This window comes from Amblyomma mixtum, chromosome 1, assembly GCF_055824585.1.
Source record: "Amblyomma mixtum isolate Tamu chromosome 1, ASM5582458v1, whole genome shotgun sequence".
Taxonomy (NCBI): domain Eukaryota; kingdom Metazoa; phylum Arthropoda; class Arachnida; order Ixodida; family Ixodidae; genus Amblyomma; species Amblyomma mixtum.
The window spans coordinates 283,408,119-283,433,417 of record NC_143012.1 but is presented as its reverse complement, the minus strand read 5'-3'; the positions used below and the strand labels follow the sequence as shown (position 1 = coordinate 283,433,417).

Here is a 25,299-nt window from a genome sequence, read left to right as displayed (position 1 = left end):
ACTAAAACTGACAAACGGTGAAGAGTAAATGATTTTTTTTCTGTTTTCACCGTCTTTACTAGCAGGAATCAATTCGCATATATTAAAAGCAATAAAATACTAGCCAGGCAGTTAAAACAAAGGTCACAAAAACCCTTTTATGTTGACTTTTCGGGGAATTCAGTAGACACTGTGCTTGTGTTGTCGTCAGTGTGCGGTACAAACCAGTCAGTGCATAAACAATCGCTAAAGGGACACCCTTTCAGTCAAGACTAATGGTCCTGATGGTTGCCCTAATATTTGAAAGCGGGAAGGGGTTGGGCATGGACTTTTTTTTATATAAGAACACTCTCTTTGGGAAAGAGAAGTGGCTCCATGCAACGAATTCTGAATGCAGAAACTGGGCGAGGTCTGTGTAATCTCGACTGCACGTTTAACACGGCTTAATAAGTAGGAATGAAAATTACATCCATGTTTTCGAATAGCGTCTGCGCGCTGTACCTTCTGTGTATCAAACTTTCTTATGTCTGGGCAGCATATCTACAACGGCACGCCACCACTTACTGAAGCCCACACCCTAACCTTCTGAATAAGTTGTAAGATGAAATAAAGTGAGGTTTGAGTGCACATGCCATATTGTGACCCCATATGCTTTCTTTCATTCTTTACAGCTAATGCTGGTCGTCCTGAATGTTTCTCCTTGTGTGGCTGTTAACAAGGATAGAAAGATATCCTCCCCCACGGAGTTCAAGCCACTGCAGTTCTGGTAACTCCGGAAAAGTTGAATCCGCAGTCTTGTGCATACTTTGTGTGTGAGATCATTCTTCAGTGCTACTGCGCAAACACCGTATTACCCACAAGAAGCTAAAGGAGAAAACAATTATATGGCATGCTTACACTCATGAAGGCATGCCGCAATTGGGCTCCGTCGCACCAATGAAAACAATGTTAACAATATAGGACTAGGAAATATGTTTCTGACAGTGTTTCTGCACGCTGTGTCATGTCTCTAATGAAAGTGTAAAAAAAAAATCAAATAAATGCACGTGTTCATGACAGGTGTGAAGAGAAATTCCTGTAATTAACAAAAAAATCGAACTGTATGCAATAATGGCTCATATCATCATCTCTTTTGACTGCGCATGATATACACTACGAGCTTGAGGTATATATCGGAAAGTGTACTGAAACTTTGTGCGTGATTTCAAAAACTGAGCAGGCCAAGTGTCTTTCAAAATAATATAACTGCTCCAACAAGGGTAATAATGTTGTCTCTAGAGCGGTATGGTCGTCATTGGTTGTGCCCTTATTTGAAGCTTCTTTTTAAGCAAGTTGGTCTTTGTGAGTGTGGCGTCTCTCTTGCGGTTCATGCGTTTGTGCTAAAAGACTTTTTACAAGATCTTCTTGGGATTTGTACTGTCAGATATCGTAGCGAAACAGGACGAAGAGCTGGGTCATAATTGCACTGCAGGTGATTGTTCTGGTATTTAAAAAAAAAATTCCTTTCAGCTCTCACATAAGCAGGTGCATTTGCTTATTTTATAGTTTGATTGTTGACACTGCGTAGAAAGCAGGAATAATTGGAGAAATATATTTTCTCTACGTTAAATGGTTAGTGTTCAATGGTATTTATGCCTCCATTGAGTGCTAGGAGCCTCACAAAGTATGACAGAATCTGAATGCGACAGAACTGCAGAAGTTGAATAATTTTATGAAAATGTTTCCCCCTATCAAGCCCTTAGATTTATTTATAATACTTACAGCAGAAGAGCCTCGGTCACTGATCTCAGAACACGGTCTGGCCTCCCAACATTAGAATCTCGGCGTAGACTCCATCGCCTTCAAACTATGTTTAATATAGTTAACAAACTAACAAAAATGGATTCCGACATCTACATCAATTTCAATAAAAGAAGAGAAACAAGAGGCAAGCACAGCAAAACAATTTTGATGCCACAGGCTAAGACTAGCGCCTATCGCTTCTCGTTCTTCCCTCGAACTATTGCAGAGTGGAATGCTCTACCGCAAGAAGTCGCCAGTCTGACCTCGGTCGAATCCTTTGCGTCTGCCGTGCACTCGTTGCAATGAAGCGCGTTAGTTTTAGAGTGTCCAGTTCTCCTGTATTTGCAGTTTGCAGATGTGTTTTTTTTTTGTTCTTTTCAATGACGTCAGTGTCCGTCTTTTTGTAATTTTGTATAAGCTGAATTTACTCACGCAGTAGTCTGTATTGCAAGTCATTTCCTTATGCTTTCTTGCCACTCACATTCTTGTTTACCTTGATTTGTAGTGCCGACTTTGACTTGTCTTTCCTGTATTTACTCACTCCTGCCTGGACTGCCAAGAGGCAGTTGGCAGTATCAAATAAATAAATAAATAAAATGGCAGCTTGTGAAAACTGTGTCATTTGCTCAATACCACTGCTGCATGAGCTCCTTCATATACTGCTCGGAACGCACCAAGGACTTGGTTTTAGGGCTTGCGAGAGCAACAGTGACTAGAGCACACTATCGTGGAAAAATTTTCCAGAAACGGCATTCCATTCGAAAATACCTGTAGTGTTATTCCAATTAAAGAAAGGTCCGAAAGCAGGTTCCAGGTAGTAATATGTCGGGAATCGTTACAGGTAACACCATAGAAAATGCTGCTCCACATGTTTTCACAGTATGTGGAGCACCGTTCCACAAATAAAGGTGCAACTCTTTTTCGAAATATCTAGCTCCACCTTCCAAGTGCATCCGTAGATGCTGCTAGACTAAGACTCCATATGAGAAGCTGAGTGCAACATATTAAGCATTTCATGGCTTTGCATAAAGAACAAACTAAACAACAAGCTTATTTACAGTTCTACTGAAGAAACCAGTGCTTCATTGAGGCAATGAGTAATAGTTCCAAATCAGTTGTACCAGAATCAATGATTGTTGCTAAATCATAAACACACATGCACACACATGCATATATATGACGTCATTCGTCTAATCAACTCTCGCAGAAGATTTAGCCAAAGGTTATATGTCAGGTAGCTTCGAGATTTTGTTAGCATTTTATTTTTATTGCGTTTTACATAGTACTGTATTCTAGAATTATGTTAGTAATAAACGGATAACGCGGCTCGCTGTTTCATTACTTTTTCCCGAGCCACTGTAGTTCTTTACATTTCTCTTTGTGCCCCAGACAACCCCAGTGTCCCAATAACTGACTCTCAACCTAATCATGAGGTCGAAAATCTGTGTGACCTCATGTTCGAAACGCGTATAACTCATCCGGGAAAGCACGGCACCGTTACGTGTGCTCCGATCCGAGGTGCAGGTCAAGAGATGTGAGTCCGCGCCCCATAATGAGTACGCCTACGAACAGCACACAACAGGCTTTGTGGGGGGTGTGTAACCTCGATGTGCGAATGAAGCCACGGCTGTCTGCGACAATCACTTTTGGCCGCCACTGCAAATTTGCGCTAATCAGCCTCGATAAGGTGCTACACTGCACGCCATGGAGAAATAGTTTTCTCTGACCGATCCGGAATGGATCCGCATTTTTCCCACTCCATGATCTGCAGCACCTCGCTCTGCGGCAGATTCTTTGTTCGTGCTGCGTCGCGAAGACTCCGATGGAGCCGCAACCTCGAGACAGAGTTGCGGCACTCCACCACCCGGAAGGGACCATTTTGCCTGGTGCCCGATTCCCACGAATTGCATATCAAAGATAGCTAGGAAAGACAGAAACCACTGGCGCTGCAGCCAAGGGTGCGCTCCATCACCGCCACTTAATCACCCCGGGCCAGTTTTAGATTTCAGGAATCCGAGAACTTACTCGACGATTCAGACTGTCGTCGTAATCGACGACCGCAGAGCTCATCCCAAGTGGAGCAAACGAGGAGTCTGTTATTCTTCAAGAACGCTCGCTCAATGCTTCACGACATGAGGGCGCGATCGAGAAGGAGGATGGGGAGGGGGGGGTGGGGGGGGGAGTTGCAGCTATCACGGCGGCGCATGGCCCCAGCTCGCGGCAGGGGCCGCGTTAATTTAATGACGAGAGCACCTCGCACGCGAGTCAGCTCCTCCTCTCGGCGGCTGCCCGCTGGCTCTCTATCGTTGTGAGGCGGCGAAGCACGCGGGCCCTCAAGAAGCGACAATGGCCGCTTGTGGACCGGCCGAACGCTTGCTGGTAAGGCGCAGGCTCCTGCCGCTGCAGCGCCGGGGAATAACCAGTTCGTGCGGCCGGTATTACGGCACACAACTGGCGGGAAACAAATGAGCCACGTGTGCGCGCGCCGGCGGGGAGGCAGCGCCGTCGGGCGGGAAGCACGTTTGTTTCCACAAGCTGCGGCCTGTTTCTCGCTGAACCCGAAAGCCTTGTATTGAATACGACCTGCCCCGTAAGGGTTTACAGAGCTTTCGAAACAAGTCGTGGCTGGCTGGTACTGTTGCTTGTTCAAGTCCTTGCGCGAGAAAACGTAAGAGCCTATTTCTACAGTCTTTTGAAAGTGTTGCACCCTTCTACTCTCTCGCCTAAACGACATCTCTGTCACTTGACCAAGTTGCCTCGGGTAGCCGAGAGGTGGCGCTGTATCTTACTGAACACACTACGCTTTCAGTGAAAACGATAAGCGAACAAAAGTCTTTTTCCGCCATATAGTGACTAGCAGCACCCTACATTATGCAAAAAAAAAGTTAGTGCTGTGTAAAATAAATCTCTGCAAAAAACAGAAGCCGAAAGCTTCAACCTCCGCTGATTAACACACTCGTTCAAGTGGAACATCGGTCTTGTCATTACCCTAAGTTCACTTCTATGGATAAAACGAAATAAACTGTGCAAAAATAGAGCCTGCTTTTTTACGTTTGATATCTATATCTAAAGCACAGCAAATCGATGATCGAAGAACGCAGTCAACAAGGCCTTTTGGGAAGGAGAGCCCACAACGCAGTGTCATATATATACTACGGCGCGGCTCCGACCCCCACGGCGATACATATCGGCGTGCCGCTCAGTACCAACGTCTCAATCGCTTTCCATTGAGCCCACAGCGATCCACGAAAGGGCACGGTGGTCAAAGCGCGGCACGGCCGCTATGGACGGGCGGACACAAGCATTAGCGCACACTGAAAAGGGCCCCGCGGCGGGGTCGAGCGCGGGCGGCTTTCGGTCGCTGTCCAGCGCCTGGCCACAGAGCGGCGCCGAGCAGCGGCCCGAGGGGAATAAGCAATCGTCGGTCGTGACCGGGAATTAATTCAGCGCCCCAAAAGGATTCCGCCGTCACGATTCCCATTTCAGGAAAGCCATTGTCCGCAGCCACAGGCGGCAGCGGCCGCGAAAGAAGCGCGGGCGTCGGGAGGACCGCCGAGCAAATAGTGCGACCCCCGCAAGGAATCGAGGATCAAGAGAATGAGCGACGAAAAAAGAAAAAAAAAGAAAAAGAAAGAAAGGAAGGCTTTGCAGGACGAACCGGATGGGGTGCCTGGTTTGCTAGAGCGCCATCTTCCTCCAGAAAACAGAGTGCTGCCGCTGCCGGTGTTTTTGCATATGGCTACAGACTATGGACACACGGTTTCGTTTCTGTTTTTGTTTTCAGCTGCAAGCGCATCAGCGGGATAAATGGGGTAAGCTGAGTTCACATGGTTCTGGAGTTTAGTGCGTGCTTAATGTTGTGTAGTTGTACTTTGCAGCCGCAGAAGAAGACAGCCTGGGATTTGAGGTGGCGAACAAAGTGATGTTTATTACGGGAGTGCGTCTGCATGTTTCGCGCGCTATGCACCAGACCAAGACAGAGGAGCTAGGACAAATTTAAGTCGTCCAGCATCTGTAGACTGAGGCCCTCTAACGACAAAGAGGCAATTCTCACCAAGAACGGACCAATTATAAGCTCGAAAAGGTCAGAAAACGAAATACAGCGCCCGCAAGTCCTAAGGATGACGCTCAGTTTAGCAACAAAATAATAATAATAATAATAATAATAATAATAATAATAATAATAATAATAATAATAATAATAATAATAATAATAATAATAATAATAATAATAATAATAATAATAATAATAATAATAATAATAATAATAATTTTTCCCGCAACTCGAACGAGAGAAGAACGCCTCGAAGCACGAGAACAGTATTAAGTTCTGCCTATATGAACGCGGACGTCTCAAACTGCTTCATACCTATTGAATGTGCTCCTGGTACGCACTGGTACACACACATCTGTAATTCGAAGTGAGTTCCTATGTTAGCTGTCTGCGGCATAACTGATTCTCACGAAGCTTTCTCGCCCGAGTTTTGCAGCAGTATGACCTCAGTAGCGACAGTGGTCATACTGCACGAAAACAGCGCAGCGGAAGTAGAAGTAACTGAGTATTTTCATTACGAGGCATTAATATCACGCTCCAGTTATGAACACCAAATAAACTAGACTCACATCTCCAAAACAAGACGAGGCAGAGGCAACTAAAGGGCGCCAGAGGTTAAGTTTATTGCGACGACGAGCAGAAAGCGATCTAAGCGCGCCAACGTGAATCGCGGTAGTGTCACCGGAGCAAGTTATTGGACACGCCATCATTCTCAAGTAAGAGCGCAGCCTTTAGAAGAATTGCACGCCCGAAGGCAACATTAACCGGCGTGCTGGTCATGTCATTATACGCACAAGCAAAATATAAGGAAAGGAGAAAAGGAAGAGCCACAGTTATATTATAATCCATCGCCAGTGAATTTCACACACCGTTCTCTGAATAAACACAAAGTTCCTACGTGTTGTGAAACTGAGTTTAAGTAAGTACGGTTTCCTCATATAAATAATAGATAAAGACATGCTCGCTAAAATATAACTCTACCGAAGCCTGCAGCGGAGGCAAAACGCACGCAGCCAGAGTTCGAGACTCAGACCCTCGGTTAAGGGCCGGGCGAACCACTGCAAGGTCCAACTCCCTCGCGATTTACCTGAGTGTCGTTTACCGAACGAGCATCAACTGAAATCGGCCGCACATGGACCACTCTTATGCGCGACCGCGAGCTCAACATCTCTTCCCCCATCTGCAAGCATCGCAACTACGTAGGCATTATGGAACTGAGCGCAGTCCTAGCTGGCTATGTTCTCAAGATGGAAGCAGTCACAAACAAAGCTCCTTTATACTTCCGCATCATTTCGCACCAGCACTCGGTAATGCGCGGAAACGACAATCGCCCGCCCGTATGTTGTTTGGTCCAAGTGCCTCCCATTGCCTTCCCGCAACCGCGAGCCGTCGCGCCGCAGTTGTTTTGGATCCGCAAACAGGCGGACTAGCGCGCTGTGCCCGGTCGTGTCGCGGGCCGGCGTAGATCGTCCGTGAAGGCGTTCCACCACAACGCGTCCGAACCACAAAGTGTACAAGTGTCTAGCCCCCCCTCCCCCATCTCCCCATCCCACCTTTACTTCCAAAGCTAGTCCAGAGGGCGGCGCAGAGTCCTTTGTATGGTCCACTAAGCACGGGCTCGTTTCGTGCAGTTCGGATGAAAAACAAAACAAACAAAACAAAAAATGAATAAAAATAAAGAAATGAGAAAAAATGAGAAGAGTCAGCGGTTCCAACAAACGGGTTATTTATGCACCGCTTTGCCATGTTCGAGTCACAAAATGGCGCAGACGACCGATGGATTCGTGTGAAGCGGTTGCGTATAAAGTAAGTTTTTTGAAGAAGGAACGCAACGAAAGTGAATAAAAAAAAAAGCAGGGGAGAAAAGAACAGGAATGAAAAAAAAGGAATGAAAATGCAATGAAAGAAACTCCCGGAGCAACCGGGCGTGTGCATAACATCCGTTTCATTTGCTTCATTTGCCACCTTCGCGTAATCGGTGAACTTGCTGCTTGCCACTTTCTTGTTCTCGCTCGGAATGCCATATGCGCCCAGCATACTATTTTTGCTTTTCTATTTGAAGAAGTGAGGAACGCAGAAAAAAAAAAAGATTAAAGCGCTTAAAAACTTTCAAACGTTGTTATTGAGGAGCGTCTTCATGCTACCACGTTCATTCAAACTTACCAAGGTTGAAACCTTGAGGCTGTCTCTGTATGTGTGTTGTGTTGACCACAGTGCAGGGCAAAATAAACGCTTCTAAAAATGTTGATGTGCTGTCCGAACGAAGAATGCGTGGACTTCTGAGCGAATTCTTCGGCTGGCCAAGGCGCCTGAGTACCCCCCTTGGCATTCTTAACGTTTCAGAAATTCATAGTTAAAAAAAATGGACGCCTACCCGAATATAGTCGGAGAGTGAAGTTCGGCTATGTATTCCGCGGAATTAAGAGATTTAATGGGCCTCACGTGACTATGGAAAGAAAAATGATAGGTGTAACATTAAGTGATCGGAAGCGGGCGTAGTGGGTGATGGAACAAACGCGGGTTAATGATATCCTAGTCCTAATCAAGAGGAAGAAATGGGCTTGGGCAGGGCATGTAATGCGAAGGCAAGATAACCGCTGGTCCTTAAGGGTAACGGAGTGGACTCCAAGAGTAGACAAGCGTAGCAGGGGCGGCAGAAAGTTAGGTGGGCGGACGAGATTAAGAAGTTTGCGGGGATACGGCAGCCTCAACTGACAAAGGACAGGGTTAACTGGAGAGACATGGGAGAGGCCTTTGCCCTGCAGTGGGCGTAGTCAGGGTGATGATGATGATGATGAGGTGACTATATTTTGCGCGCCAGAAGTGTTCATTAACTTCTTCGCGCTCCCCTTGCTTTGTATCGCGAAATTTCAAGAGACGCAAGGCGTGTTGAGCCATCAGTCACCGTTATTGTGGTATTTGGCACTCGCAATGATTCCAGTAAGAAGAAAAAAAACCGTCGTCATTCATTCTCCCGAAATTTGATGTACAATCTTTTTTTTTTCTTTTTGCAGAAAATGGCATTCTTCATAGCAGCCAGCCACTCCTCTCGTACTGCAATACATTCGTAGTACGCACGCACGCACACAAAACGCGCCAATCACAACACCAAAGGGACAAAAATTACTGTGGGGCCACAAAAAGAACGAAAAATAAAGTGTCCCTGCCCGTGCCGCCAAGTATAACGGGCTCACCTCAAAGGAACATGTAGTAGTGTGGGCCATAAAAAGAATTAAAAATCATAGTGGACAGCCCACATCGCCATTGAGGCACAACGGGCTACCCCAAGGGGCAAAGGGAGCTTCATCCAGTCCGTGTACGCAAAGCGTTCTGTATGCAAGATACACACATCACCATCACCGCCAGTCCAACTACGCCCGCTACAGGACAACGGCCCCTCCCACATCTCTCGAATTAACCCTGTCCTGAGTCAGCTGCCGCCACCTTATACGCGCAAACTACCTATATCATCTGCCCTATTGACCCTTTCCCGCCCCCTGCTACGCTTGCCTTCTATTGAATTGTACTCCGGTACCCTAAGGGACCATCGTTTACTGCCCTTCACATTACATGTTATGCACATGCCCATTCCCTATTCCTGATTTCAAATAGGATGTGACTGACTCGCGCTTGTCTCTGCTGTCTTCCTGTCTGTGCTCGCCGCGTGGTGTGTGCGAAAGGCTGCAGTAATTTTACGCCGAAAACTGCTTTAAGGTCTCCCACAACACTGTACTTGGCGCATGTACCGTCTTTGCCACAAGTAACCAAACAACGGTTTTTTTTTCTTAATCCCATAGCTGTGCACTCGTGCCACTCATCAAGCTCTAAATCTATGTAAGCTGAGGAGAACCGTTGCCCGTACCTATCAAAGCCTTTTGGTCCTTAGGGGCGCCTTAAGGGCTGCCCTATACGACTGAGAAGCAAACCTCTTTGACTGCTGACTTTAGGCACGTCCCTGAAGTGTTGCAGCTTTGGTATCATGTGGAACGAAAGCTCTGTTAATTTTTTTTTTAGGACGCGGGTCTTATACGCACCCTTTGAAAATCATGTGTGTGTATGTGAGTGCGGAGAGTCTTTCGGGCATCCGTTTCTTTTCATCTTTCTCACACTCATCCGTAGTAGCCTGTCAGGTAGACTACCGGTCTAACGTCTCCAGTAACCGTTAGAGTGCTTTTTTCTTCTTCTTCTATCTATTTCCTTTCCGTAGCTCGCTGCGCTGTCCTCAAGAGAGGTCCAAGCCTTTTCGTTAGCCCCCAAGTTTCCGTCCCGTAGGCGAGCACTGGCAAGATAAAAATTTTATACCAGGTGTTCCAGCGAACCGCTTCAAAAGTTCCTGAAAACAGGAAGTTCAAAATAAAAAAAAAAGAATCGCTTTTCAGGCGCAAACTGCCAGCCACGACGGACGTTAGTTACTATAAAAATATACCAGTTAGGTAGCTAGTTCCTAATTAATTTTCTAAATTAAGTCAGCCCGATGATTACTGCTACTGGGTAGTTCGAAGCCATGCACAAGACGATGCCGTACCAGTTTCTGAAACGAAGAAAAATCAATGTCCTAAACCTCTACAGCGCGAGGATAAACACGCGCTTCATTCCGCACTAAACCGAAACTGAGTTTTCGGGGCGCTCAGGAAGCTGAATACGAACGCAGAGCCTGGGGTTGCAGTGACTACAGCGCCAAATCCGAACTGAATATGCGATTGTACCACGTGACGCAAATTCTTTTCCTTCGCCGCTTGCTGCAAGGAAAATGACTGCTAAAAGGGGGAACAGGGCAAACAGAGGACGAGGTGAAAAGAACGACACAGATGCTGACTAAGAATTGAAAAAAATAAGTAGTCTTGCGTCAAATGATTGCGCCGTGCTGATCAGAAAGACGCGGGTTCGATCGCGGCCGCGGCGGTCGAATTTCGGTGCAGGCGAAATTCTAGAAGCTCGTGTACTGTGCGGTGTCAGTGCACGTTAAAAAACACCAGGTGGTTGAAATTTCCGGAGCCCTTCAGTATGGCGTCCCTGATAGCCTGAGTCGTTTTGGGACGTTAAACCCACAAAAAACCATAAATGACTGCGTCACATAGTGGTGACAACGATGGAGACAGACGACGAGTAGACTGAGGTGTCCCTGAAACTAACTCTTTATTGGGCTGACTTGCGGCCACGAGGGAATAAACAATTCGGCGGCGGAGATAGCAACAAGCGTGCTCGGCGGTCTTCGAAGAACTGAATCGCCGTTGATCTCTGCTGCGCTTAACGGAAAGCTGACGAAGATGAAGCTTTACGAAGACGCAGACTTTCTATATAAAGCGAAAGAATTGCGTACTACAATCTCGAATACCGTAGACGTTGCTGCGCACGGATGCGGTAATTGCTTATAAATATGGTTGCATCTCGCGTCACAAAGTGATGAAGCCGCATCCCGGATGCTTTGAGCGAAAACTTTACAAAAGCTACTCGCCATTACCCCCTCTTAAACAAGCATCACCCCTATGCTTAAGAAAATGAAAGATAGCCAAAGTACTCTGAAAAGGCAAACATTAGCCTGTATCAGCAGCATAATAAGAAAACCAAAATGCACAATGAAAATGCTAACAGTAATGTCCATTAGCGTGCGTATCAGGGTTTCAGGCGCACGACATGCACACGCATTGGGCGTGCGCGGGGCCTCTGTGATGCTGTCACTCCATCGGGAACGACTTCATAGTCAAAGTCATTCATTCTTCCAAGTGGCTTCTAAGGTTCGAAATAACGCCTTAACAGTTTTTCACTAAGTCCTCAACGGCAGAATGGCCTCCACACCCATACTTTGCTACCTGGCCTGCACTAGGCGTCGTGTCGTCGTACGTTGTGCGTGCGCTGCTGGTCTTTGATCTCCAGGCGGAAGAGATGTCAGGTTTCTTCTGCATGCTCACGGTGGGCGGCGACGTCGAGGCTGTCTGCTTCGGTGACGTTTGGGAGCATGGTGTCGAGGTGATCGTTGCTTCCCTGCTGCGGAGGAACCGAAAAGACACTACAGCGTCGTCTGGCTGGTCTTCTGTGCGGTCATGCTGCAGGCGAAGACGATATAGAGGAGGGCGACATGCAAGGTCTTCTGTTCCGCATAGACATACACAGCGAGCACGTCTGCGATGGTCTTGTTCAAGCGTTCCGCGAGGCCGTGAGGTATTTAGTAAAACGTCGGCAACATCTCCGCGTCACAAGGGGACACCAAAGAAGCTGGACGTCTTGCCTGCCCCTTCTTCCCAACCTTCTCTCAAGTACTGCTACGTTAGGCGAAGAAAAAGAGTTCTCAACCGCTGCTGTCACCAGGAATGCTGCGGCTCAGTTTCTTGAAACGGTGGCTGGCAGCACAAAAAAAGACTAATGCGGATCGTACGCGCGATCGCCATGGTCGGAATGTCGAGACGGATGATCATGAACCGAATATAGCAGCGAAAAAGTAATCATCATCGTATGATACACCGGTCCAGTCCCCAAAAAGAAAAACATCAACGGGTATACATCTCCGTCACTCTTCTCGTGACTTCACGCGGCACGCGAGACTCGTTGTCTACCCGCATAATTGTCATCTCATTTAAAGATTTGAGTCCTGGCAAGCTATAGTCGAGAACGGAACAGCTTTTTCCCGTCAAATGATCCCTTCCAGCCAATGGCGTCGGCCCATTCTGATGACCCTACTAAAGTGCCTTGTGTAGGGAGCGGCCCGACAATGCAGGGAGGGGGCTATCCCTAACTACCTGTCACTCCCTGTATTGTCATGCTAGCAGGGTCACGAGAATCAGCCGACGCCATTGGCTGGAAGGATGTCCTCTGACGGGGAAAAGCCGCTTCGTTCTTGAGTTGCATCCAACTACACTTCGCTTCTCTTTTCTGTTATAGAGGTACAACATACAGAGCTAACATTTTTCATCTCGACGCGCCCTAATAATTGTCGAATACAAAATATCTGCTTCTGGAAGATATAAGGGAACGCACTGAACGGTATGCAACCGAACAAAGGTCCGCATAGTGATAGGCGCCTAGCGCATCGCCAAAGAACAAAATAACAGCCCCCATGCTCTGCCAGTGCTTGCTGCAATAGCCGCGGGCAACTATGCGTTGTAGCAGTATATACAAAAGATCGTACACCAGAACTCACCAGGCACGCACCCGTTAGGTTCCGGTGCCGTTCGGTTCACACAAGCACAGGCAAACACACGCACAAAACCAGACGAAGAATGCAAACAGTTTCCGCGCTTCGAGGGCGATCGCCTTGCTCCGGACACTCATGAAAGCGCTCGCTCCCGCTGTTTGTTCTTCAGCGGCAATTTACGCGCGAAGAAAAGCCGCGCGTCCACGCGCACACCACCCCATTCCGGTCGAACGCGTCGCAGAGCGTGTCTTTCTGTGTGTGTGTGTCGCACACTCGAGCTGAGCTCGGGGCGCCCCGAGAAACAAAAGGGGACCCGCGAGATTCAGCGGCGCCGCGCGCGCGCCGCCGTTGTTTCGGTCGTGTTTTGTCGCTCGCACTCGCGACTTTGTTTACTTGCTTTGTTTAACCTTCGTGATCGTAAATAAAAAAACGCCTCGCCGCGACGTTGCCGCCGTTTCGGCACAATGCGGTGTACTCTTAGCGGCCACAATAAATGCGCCAGCTGAAAAGATCCTTATTAGCCCGAGAGACAGAGCTCGCAAACACTTGTTTGGTTTGAGAGAAAGAGGGGGACGGGAAAAATAATACACACAGAAGGCGACAAGCACATTCAGGTTTGCCGCGAACAAAGCCGAGCTGCTCCGGGCCCCCTGCTAGCGCCCTCGTGCGGCTGAGAGCCTCAGTTTTTGAAAGAAGGGAGAATACCTTGCTGAAATGAGGACAAAAAAACGGCCCTCAGAAACCCTTTCCATTCAAAAAGGCTCTCGGGTGCAACAATCGGTTTCGAGATTTTTTTTTTTTCTCTCGCGCTCCGCGTGCTGAGCGCCCCACAATGCGCTCTTCAAGGCGAAGGAAAAACCATTGAATTGGATTGATTAGATCCGAAAAACTCTTCAATTCGAACCCCTTTCGAGGGCTGGGAATGAATTACAGCCGAGGCACATATCGTCACCTGAACAAAGACGGTGAAAGTAACTCCAGGGAAGCTATAGACGCGACGAGATAGTTTAGTTTATATTTTATTGATTTATTCTGTCGTAAAATGTGACTAAAAGCGGTGGAATTTCGAGCGTTGTTCCAGCTCGGCACACAGTGAGTTGTCGGGCTCGGGCAGCGTTTAATGACAGCCGCCAATCAGTGACAGAAGCTTCCAAATGACGCGCGACAGCGGATTCGATGTGATGCTTACTGGGAGTGAATGAACAACGAGGCGAAGACGAAGAGAAAAATAAAAGGAGGGGAAAACAGAGTTCTACACTTTGTTGGTGGCCCGGGGCAGCTAAGAAGAAACAGAGGCCTAAGACAGCAGGTTGCAGGCAGCTTACTAAACCAATACTGACTTCCCCTGTGCAGGTACTTTCAGCACACTGTGATTCCTGTTACAGTGATATCTGAAACAGTCATGCGTTGCCCAGTCATAATGACCAAAAGATTTGCGTTTACCGACGTATAATAATTCTGTGGTACTCATTCATGGCATCAATGGCATAAAACCAGTTCAAGGCAATAAACCATGTTGTCAGTCAGCGCCTCTTTTTGTGTCAGTCTTTCTTGTCCGTGTTCCGACGGCGCTGTTGTTGTCAATGAAATGAGAATGAGAATGAAATGAGTGAGAGGAAAACAACTCGTCTATAAAGCGTACTTTTTCGGGCAGTCATTTATTCGTCGCCTTTCAACGACTGACTATCCATACAGGTTTGAACGCCGAGTGTACGATGCTTTAAAAGAGAGGATTCCGTCTTAAAGGAAGCATTAACGCTTGCTTGGGCGCTGACAAAGCAAACTGCCCCGTGGAGCCTATCCGAAGTGCGCGTCTATACAAACTGCCCCAGCAACGGTACGAGATGAAGGATGGACACGAGGCTCTCATTTAAGACAATTACCCGCACGAATGCATAGGATGGAGGCAGGGAGCACGCAGTTATAAGAACCGGGCCGAACACGACTGGCGCGGGGGTCCGCACCGGGCGCGTGCGCTGCCTGATTGAAGGCCCGGGAAGACAAAGCGGGAGAGAAAAAAAAAGGCTCAAGCGCGTGCATACGCAGCATCCGAGCAAGTGGACGAGCATATTCCGTGCGAAGATGAAAGCCCGCTGCAAGAAACGCCGAGGTCGTTCCGAACAAAACCAACAGGGACAAGGTCCCGCCGTCATCAGCGGCGGCTCTCGGGAAAAACGCGCGCTACGCGAGGGCTCGAACAAACCGGCACCGACGCCGGGCAAGGCACACACCGATGCATCTTGTGTCTGTCAAAAGCCGATTTGCGGCCCGGCGCGGTAATTAAAAGCGGGAATGGCCGGTGGTCAGCTCTCGCTCACTCAATGAGGGGAGGCCTTCCAAACCCCCACCGCTCCCCCCACGGCGTCCGCACATTATTGCGATGAGCCGGCTGGCGGTGGCGTGCCAATTTGCCCGCGACCACAGCGTGTCTGGTGGCCCAGCGATTCCTCAACGAGTTTTGCGTCCACTTGACGGATATGTGCGCTTACCGCGTACTCCAGCGTATAGAGTGCGCGGGTCAATATCGCGACTCCCTTGCAGATATCGCGGATTCCGCGATATCTGCAAGCTTTTTACTGCTTCCGAAGGACCACCACAAATAAGAGTTCGTACCTTACAACTGTGTGATTGAGCCTAGAGAGGGGTAAATAATGCCTTGGAACATGATCAGTATAGTTACGGCCGAGCAGCAGTCTGGTTTGGTTCGACCTAGAGCGCATGTGCAAATGTTTTCTTTTTTTTTTTTTGCGAAATTTTCCTGCTCTGAGTGAAGCTTCAGAGCCCGCGCTGGGATTTGTAAACGTACGCTATAATTTTCTAAAACTGCTTACTGAAGTCCGCTTCCAGATAGCACGAGCTGGAACTATATTATGTATAGGCGTGGTGTTTTCAACTATCCCTGCAAATACCGTCACACGAAAGTTTTCGTCTATATCGTATATTACCGCAAGTATTAACACATGCAGCACTGCGATGAACCGGTTTCTTAAAATGGTCCCAGATCCACACTGACCATGAGGAGATGGAAGCGCAGACTCGATAAATTAATTTTAAATGCACCTAATTAAATCAACTGCCTCAATGTCGCTTACGGGACTTGACGGGTTCGTCGTCACTGGGGCTTCATCGGCGCGGCGTGTCGCGGGCTCGATGAAGGGCTCGATGGGCGACGCGGCCACGCTGGGGACTCCTATAGCAGTTGCGCTGCTTCCGTCCTCAGTTGGTAGTTCTACGTCGAGCTGCTAGTTGTGGAGACAAGTCGGCGTAGGCCGTTCTCAGTCACCAGCTAGACCTCGGGTTTGCGTACTTAAGGAAGGGAAATGCGCAAAAAAAAAAAAGAAGAAGACACGGGCGAGAAGAGCACAAGGGCACAAGACGAAGAAGAGCACAATGCGCCCGTCCATGTGCTCTTCTCGTCCGTGTCTTTTTTTTTTTGCGCATTTCCCTCGCTTAAGTATGTACGACCGACTGGAACAACAACGTGCACTCTTAGACCTCGGGCTCTCAGGTCGTGGCGCCGCCCTGGTCTTCTGTCTTGCTCTCCGATTGTCTCGTCAGCTAGATTCGATCGCTCTCCCCTTTACTCCCGTCGGCTCCTTCTTATTTTTAAACCTTGGTTTCTTTGTGCCGCCGCCCCTCCTTCGCCGTAGCCGTTGACCGCCTTCCTCTCCTCAGTCGCTGCCTTTGTCATCCCCCTTCCATTTCCGACCAGGAGTCGTCGGTGGCTATCGGATATGGTAACATGGGTCGTCTCCCTCTCGTCCCGTCTACCGCGCTGCTTCTCGCCATGGAGAAGTACAGGAATCGTTCCACGGACGCGATTCCAGGATGGCGTGGTGAGTAGAGTCCAGGAAAAGTCGCTGGCCGGGGTCGCTGGCCGGGGTCTGGCACGCGCACGAACCATCACAGCTTATTAACACGCGTGGTAATGTATACGCAGAAAGCTGATTTCCGGCTCTTACCAAACCGCAGCCTTACAAAAATGCTCTAATCGTCATCATAATCATAACTGTTAACCCTTAAGCGTCCTCTTAGGGACCTTACATAAATAGAGTTGGGGGGGGGGGGGGGAAGGGGAGTAGGGGTACAGTGTTGTTTAGCGGTCATGCGTGCGTATTAAATGGCAAATACAAAAAAATAACAGACACACTTGCACAGGAGGCGACTTGAAGCGCCAGACGTCACGCGACTCATGGTAGCGATAAGCGTCACAATGTTATATTTAGCAGGTGTGAACTGCATCAGAGTTATAACCGTGGGCAGCGTCATGAGGTGCACTGAAATTCACTTCACGTCCATTGTTCCGCCTGTACTCGACTCTGTGAACCTCACTGCATTGTGAATCAAGAATGACGCAACGTTCTCCGCAGGTCGGACCATACACACTAGCATCCAAGGATGCATCAGAGTGAATTTTATGTGTCATGCATTACAACGAGCCCAGTTAGGTGACTGTTAAGAACAATGGTTTGTCACGAGCAAACGACGCAGGGCGTACCGCAGACGATCACAGCTTTACAATTTTTTTTTTCAGTGGTAATAATTTCTGACTTCATGAGTTAAGCGAGAGAAAAGTGGGTATCTGTTCAATATTCGGGCTGCTGAAGAGAAAAAAAAATGGCCTGGCTTAGCTTATGGTTAAGCCTAAGATGCGAAGCATACCGCCGGCGGAGGCTGCGCGTCAGCAAGCGAGCGCACGAGTTGAGCCCCAGCTTTCACAGCTGTTGTGACGTCAGCGCCCCTAGCGGAAGGAGCGGGAGTTAGGCCGCCGGTGGAGGCTGCGCGTCCGAAAGCGAGCGCACGAGTTGAGCCCCAGCTTTCACAGCTGTTGTGACGTCATATCACGTGGTGCGCCGATGTAGGTCAAGTGGTAGCTACGCGGCCGCGCGCGGCGCAGCAAGGAAGAGCTCGGTTGTGCGGCTAGTATGCTTCGCATAAAAGGCACCCTGAGAGGCAGGAAGATCAAGGTAATACAGCCAGTCCAACAAGGTAGGCTCGGCCGGCGCCTCCCATTGAGGTTGCAGCGCTGCGCAGCATTCACATCGTGCCTCACGGGACATGACGGCGCTAAAAGCCGCGGGGCATGCCGGCCGGCTATCTGCGCCCGTGGCGAACCGACTTTCTCGTAGAACGTGCGCGCTTGTTTTCGCCTGCATCGCTTTTGACTGATCGCGCTCAACGTGGCCATTCGTCAACGGTTCGAGGCGTGCTTGGAGCTATTTTTGCCCCAGCTTTTATCGCTTTCTTTATTGCTTCACCTCCTATGTCTCTACGACTTGTTGGAACGGCAGAGACCAATTACCCAAAAAAGCAGCCTGATGGGAACGCACTCTCGTTCACGGCGCGCAAGCCGATGTAGATAGATTGTACAGCCTCAGAGATTCGCAACAAAGAAGAAACGGGAGACAACGGATGACGCTGTGATTAACAGTTCTCGCACAAACCACGCGACAAAAAAAAAAAAAAAAACTTTCGGCGCGATAATTGCAAAGAAAACGAAGCGAGCGTAACTGTGTGAGGGCATATGAAGGCTTCAACGCAGGGTCATTTTTTTTTTTTTGCCCGCAGGGTCACCGTGTCGTCGACACCCGTAGCACCCATAAGCGGGGGAAAAAAAAGTGCCCGATAATACATACAGACGAGAAAGTGCCACAAAGAACTCCGAAGAATGCCAAGCTTCTCGCGTGCTTTGCACTCAAGATGAAGAAGAAAAAAAAAAAGGAATCTCCGGGATCATGGCTCAAACAAAACGCAGCGCACAAAAATGTTCAACCTCCCTTCCTGCCTCTGCGCTACAGGAAGCACCCTCAAGTGACGATCGCCCTCGGAGGCGTCGGCGAGTGGGTGACAGACCGGCCGAGGAGGTGACTGTTAGTAATTGCCTCCTTCTGCGAACCGTTTTGCGGAGGACACCCCGCGCGGAAGATCGGAGAAGCGGCGGTCCAAACACCAGGACCCCATTTCTTGCCCCCCTCCCTCGCCGTCTTCCCCTGTCTTTCTAAAGGAATCTCTCGACTCCGTAATATATGACTTTAAAAAATTGGAGCAACCGTCCGACGCTTCCGGCCGGCTCCGTCTGAGTAAATATGTGCCAAGTGCCGCTGTTCCGAACCCAAAAATTGGTGCCGCCAAAAATGAGATGTGCGAATGAAAGCTGGAAGGGACGCACGTGGTTGCGCTTAAAAACAGATAATGTGAGGCTGACGGGCGCTTATTTGGAAGGTTCGCAGAGAAAGAGACGGAGAGAGCGAGAACTGGCTTGCAGTGGCGGCACTATACGGCGTTGAACTGGGCCTCGCCCGATTGCTCCTGATTTATGATGCCAGCGGAGGCGCCTCTAGTGACGCTTCGGCGCCTTGACTAGCTCAAAAAAAAAAAAAAGTTCTTGCCTTTCGCAGGTTTCCCCGTCTTAGCCTTGTAATTAATGGTTCGAGATGTTTTCCTTATCTCTCACCACGAACAGAGAGGAGCTGATGGTCCATGCACGTTTACGTCTCTTCACATCTGTCGCGGTAGAAGCGTGTTCGCGTTTTGATTACTTATATCACCGTCTTTGTCCTTCGAGTGGCGATATCCGCTAAAATTTCAGACTATAATAAATGCGCTGCAAGCATTGTCAAGCGTCTATACGCGCTTTCTACCGCGGTCTGGAGTAATCTTGAAATAGATCATTATTCATGGGATTTGGTTCAACGGGCACTGTAAACGACTGGTTTAGCATCTAGTCTGGAAATAAAAGAAGACAAGATCAATAAGTAGAGCTCTGAGCATCAATCAACTTGCAGTTTTTCTTGAAAATTGAACCAAACCTACCTCTGGAGGCATTTTATCCCGTTCCGAAAGGATATTTTTCTTGAACAGAATATTTCCAACGTGCGGTAGCAAGTATGGATATCAATGAATGAAATGAAAAATGAACAACCTACCTTCACCAACAATGCATGGATGACTCTGCTGGTGCAGCTGCTAGTTGTCGCCGGCTTCCCTGCAGTAGACCCGCGTCTTCTGTTGAAAAGAAAAAAAAAACAGTGCGAAAAGTTGTTACGGGTAGCCATGGGGCTAATACCAAGTCTAGAACATAAAAAAAGTTGAAAATTAGCACCATAAAATTAGTTTGCTCTGCAAAGCTTCCATACCTCCAAAAAAAACAACAAAAAAAAACAGTACCCCCCTCCCACACACACGCTAAATAAAAGTGGTTGTCGCTCTTCAAACGAATACCGAAGATAACTCCATCTGGTTTTATTTCATTGAAATCCGATGGCGTGGCTCTTTGTGAACCTGTTAATGTTTTTTAGCAGCGAAATGCACGTTCATCATTTAGAATTTAGGAGCTAAAGTGAGAATAGCTTTTTTCCCGTCATTCTGGCGCAAACGCAAACATGACGTTGACGATGGCGCCAAATGTCGTGGGGTAAGAAAGAAGGGCGGTTCCATGTGAGCCATACGTGTTGTCTGGACTTGTGTCATCCAAGAATGTGGTTAAGCGTTGTTTTCGCAAGTAAGAATTCCTCGCTTGACGGGAGGACAGGGGGGGGGGGGGGGGGGGGGTGCAATCCGATAGCCCGTAATCCGCCCCTGAAAGGCAGGGTATGAAGCAGTTCTCTATGTTGCTATTCATATCCTGCATGCGCCTGCATGTTCAAGCCCACTTTTATTTTCATTAGCCATTAAGAAGCTTGAAAATTAGCTAAATTTGGTCCCTCCATAATCCTATGTTTATCAACCTCACAGTTTTTTTTTTTTCATATGTGCAATTAAGGGGCCATTAGTAATTAAATCCCAGAACTTCAAAACTTTCATCTGATCTTTTCAAAGTCTGTGCATTACAGGGCTAATGTTAGACCCTTTACTGCGCAGCCCCGCCGCGGTGGCTCAGTGGTTACGGCGCTCGGCTGCTGACCCGAAAGACGCGGGTTCGATCCAGGCTGCGGCGGCTGAATTTCGATGAAGGCGAAATTCTAGAGGCCCGTGTACTGTGCGATGTCAGTGCACGTTAAATAACCCCAGGTGGTCGAAATTTCCGGAGCCCTTCACTACGGCGTCCCTCATAGCCTGAGTTGCTTTGGGACGTTAAACACCAACCAACCAAACCTTTACAGCGCAAGAGCACGGGCGCCGCCGAGTTTAGACTCGTGACCTTTCCTCCATTGCCGACCTCCGGGAGATCTGTGAAAAAGCTTCGATGCAATACCCTTGATTTTCTAGTCTCCTTCCGACTGTATCCATTGCTGGATTGTGTTGACAAAAGGGTGAGGTGTCTGTGCGTTTTTATTTTTTATTCGAATCAGCGTCTAATGCTCTCCACAGACCACATAATTCGCTGTAAAACTGCACAAAAAAAGCAATTGCACTATTGTCTGAGATCTTCATTTCCAGGGCTCGGCTATTTTCTGAAGAGGAGGAAAATGTGTACAGATTTATTAAGAATCAGAGCTTAGTACTGTGTATCTGATTAACAGCTGAACGCGCACGCGCGTGTGGTCGGCCAATTATTGTCCAGGTATATTTTTTTTTTGTCTTCCGCTGAAGTTCCGCCTTCCAAAGGAACTTGCTCAAAGGCCGTTTCAAGCACTCAGCGGCGTTCGGCTATGCTCTGGCGAAAGTAAGACTGAAAACTTAACCGGATTTCATTGCCCGCAGACACAGTTAGCTGGAAACCTCTAAAATACACACATTCGTATCATGGTAATTCTCACTACTGTCCCGTTGACGTGCTTAGTTCTTTAAGAGGAACTGTAATCGAAAGTAAGAAAGATAACAGGCATGCACAAACGAACCTGCCTTCTCTCGATGACTGCATTATGAAGGTGTTCGCACTAACAGTAATAACGAGATTGTTTTCAGTACACCGTGAGAATAACGTGGCGACAATGCAACGAAGCAATACGACGTTTATGAGAAGACCACCAGCTCGTTTGCGCATTCCTTAAGCTACTGCCGGAGTCGAAATCAGTTGTGACGACGGGTTTGCGACATTCTTTTTTTTTTTTGGGGGGGGGGGGGGGGTGCGGCAACTCGACGTGTCTGTCCTCACATAACTTTGAGAACAGCTCTAAGGAAAACGGTGGCCTGTGACGCGATGTCCCCAATATATAAACAGCGTCATCAAATTTGCTGCCATTCGAACACAGGAACACCAGCTATATTTCCCTACACACTGCATAGAAAATACAGTTGTCATCGGCATCAAAGCAGCCGTGTTAAAACCTTTCATGGCACTCGCACCTAAGCTGCAGAGGAGCGGTTCGCACTGTTAGAGCCGGCTCCGAAGGCCAGGAATGACGGCCGTCCTGGTGACGCCATCTGTTGAGCACAATGAGAACTGCTCTCTCGCAATGAATAATTTTCTGCAGTTGAGTTGACGAAAGCAAGGGAATGTTTAAAATTTAATATTTAGAACATATTTCGGCCTGTCCAATATAGAGGTTAATCAAGGAAGAAGCATGGACACGCAGAGAAAGAGTTGCGCTCCTTCACGGCCAACAACAGATAAAAAACCTGGAGTATTAATTCTCCGATGAAAAAATGCGCACTTCGCTCAGCTGAGTTCCCTATAAACTTCCTTCCTTCTATCACGGATGTCCAGGTAGCTTCTTTGTCTACCTGCCACAAATTTGACAGAAAATGCAAAATGAAAATGAACATTCCCAGCGGCAGTAACTATAAATACTAACTAGAGCTAAATCAACACCCTGAACCACGCATACCGACCATGTCGATCAATGCGAGCGAAGTTAACGGATTGTGAAAACTGCGCTTTGCGGAAATGGACGTCTGCAATCACTCCAGCCAGACCCGTCGGGGGCGACCATCCGCTGTTCGCGTTGCACCCATAGCAAAGTCCCGGCGTCCGCTATGTGCATGATCGCTGCGGGGAATTAAGAGCCGCGACAAATTCTTCCCGCCGTTCCTCTCGTACAAGAGCACGCCTCGCGGGACAGCGAGGTCGGCGATTCTTTAAGAGACGCTTCGCTTCACGTGTCAGGGAACAACACTGGAGAGGCCAGGGCGCCGCACGGCCACGAATAATGCATGACGGATTCGCAGGCTGCTTCCTTTACAGCGTCACGCCGCGATAAGATAATCCCTCGCTGTCAAGGCCACTCGGTTTTCTTACGCAAGCGTCGCCAAGCGGCAGCAGCAGCCCTCGCGGTTTGTACGACAAGCGATTGGGACCCCCTCCCCTCTCTTTCGCGTCCCCCCCCGTCCCCATACTCTTTCTGCGGACGAGTTTACTCTTTACGACTGATGCGACGCGCGATCGCCGGCGCCTACCTGGGGAACTGCGTAGCATGCTGCGCGTATTGTACATTACGCCTAATACAGAGCGCATCCCAGATAAGCCGCACAGACGTACAGGTACGCACGCACACGCATACATGCATGCATGCATACATACTGCAGTGGATCAGTCCGTCTTAATTTACTGCTGGGACGACCCGGGCTATGTAGCGGAATAGAAAGGGGCGAATGAAAAGCAAGTGAGGAACGAGGAACACAGCCAGGGTTTTAGAGGACGAACTTTATTGTCGTCCTTGTCCCTGTATGCGATAGGGCCGATGCAAAAGCATGCTGGCCCCCCCCCCCCCCCACCCCCCCCCCCCCCCCCCACCCCCCCCCCCCCCCCTTCCTCTTCAGAAGCTGTCTTTGGCATGGCGAGTGTGTAGAAGCGGCTCTTCAGAGGGCATATATCTTATATACAGGGGTGGTCGAGGAAGATGCGCTAATGACGACGACGACGACTACGTCGGGCACCTCGAGTATAGCCTCCCCCCCCCCCCCCCCCATCCTTCTCCCCTGCGCGGCGTTCTCGGTCTTAACGCTGTCCTCTTCTCATCGCAGCTGGTCGACCGGACCGATTAGGATGCCGCTCACAGTGCCGCAAATGCGGCGATGCCGTCCGATCCTGCCCCGAACGCATGCAAGCGCTCTCATATCCGACCTCCACCCGGGCGCCAGGGACGCAGTGCGTGTTGCGAGCGAAAGAAGAAAAGGACTCCGCGCGGTTTCTCTCTCGTGCATCCCGCTCTCGAATAAGCCGGCGTCAGTGCTCGGGCCACATTTGTGAGACGCGCGAAATGAGTCGCCGCATATTCAACAGCAACAGCAGCTGCCCCCGCTGGCTGTCCTCTGCCGCGGCACATATAGGGACCCGCGCACAACAGGATATGCGAAGGATGGCGCCCGCGCGCGCGCACGCTCACCGCAATCTATGTTGTTGCAACCGACTGTTGCTCTGCCAAGTATGATTTGTTTTATTTTTTTCCCCTCTCTGACGCGTTTCTTTCTTACTCCACTCGCCGAAAACAACCAGCAGCATCGACGACCTCAATTCACGGGTTACTGCTTATAGCAGCGCCGCCGCGATTTTGTGGCTTCCCGCGGAGAAACCGCACGCAACCGAACGATGCCGAATGTGTACTTGTTCGCCCGAGGCTAGAAGCCGCGAGACGTGCTGCGGCGAAGCGTCTGCCGGCGTGGGCTGTACGTGCAGCCGCACTAAATCTTGGCAAACGAGAGTCTGGAGGGATTCACAGTGTTATGGTAATGCAGCGCAGATTGGAAGCGGTGCAGCGAGAAAGCCTTCGTTGCCTTGTTTGGCGAATGCACGAATAGGCGAGAAATCGAAGAAAGTGCTCTCTTTTGCAGTGAAAGCGACGAAGAGAGAGCGAAATTTGATTTTCGATTGCTGTGCAGCTCATCCTAAACAAGAATCACCAGGGTTCGTAATAGAAAAGCAAATGAGGGTGTAAACTGGGGCACTGCACCTTCAACGGCGACAAACTTAAAAAAAAAAAGCACACTTCCGGGATAAATTCTTAAAAACCAGGCCCAAATCACTGCAGAGATTACGATCGTTGCTACTACAAACAGAGGAACTGCCCAGGGTGTAACAATGAACGAGCCCTGCAGCCCAGCTGGTTGCCTCGAAGATTTGTATTACATTTATTGCGAAACTACCCGCCGCGGTGGCTCAGTGGTTACGGCGCTCGGCAGCTGACCCGAAAGACGCGGGTTTGATCCCGGAATTTCGATGGAGGCAAAATTCTAGAGGCCCGTGTACTGTGCGATGTCAGTGTACGTTAAAGAACCCCAGGTGGTCGAAATTTCCGGGAGCCCATCACTACGGCGTCTCTCATAGCCTGAGTAGGTTTTGGGACGTTAAACCCTAATAAAACAAAAAAAAATTATTGCCGAACTGAAAAGTGACAAGGAATGCTGAAATTACGCAATCACGTAAAATAATGGACGACAGCAGAAAAATATTTTTTTTTTAGTCATGTGCAGCTCAATTTAGCAATGTCAATACCTCGACGCCTCTGGTTGCCTTTTACTGCGTGAGCAGTATGAG

General features: G+C 48.8%; 1 protein-coding gene across 6 annotated transcripts in view; it reads right to left on the bottom strand.

Moving 5' to 3' along the window:
* Nucleotides 1-25,299, bottom strand: part of LOC149371922 (uncharacterized) — a 636,308-nt gene that overhangs the window by 432,578 nt on the left and 178,431 nt on the right. For 5 of the 6 annotated variants that reach the window (XM_089566243.1, XM_089566242.1, XM_089566246.1 and 2 more), the window contains exon 2: nt 19,871-19,949. The gene's annotated coding sequence lies outside the window, so the exon portion shown is untranslated. The remainder of the gene's footprint in view (nt 1-19,870; nt 19,950-25,299) is intronic. The other variant, XM_089566244.1, reaches the window with a different exon arrangement.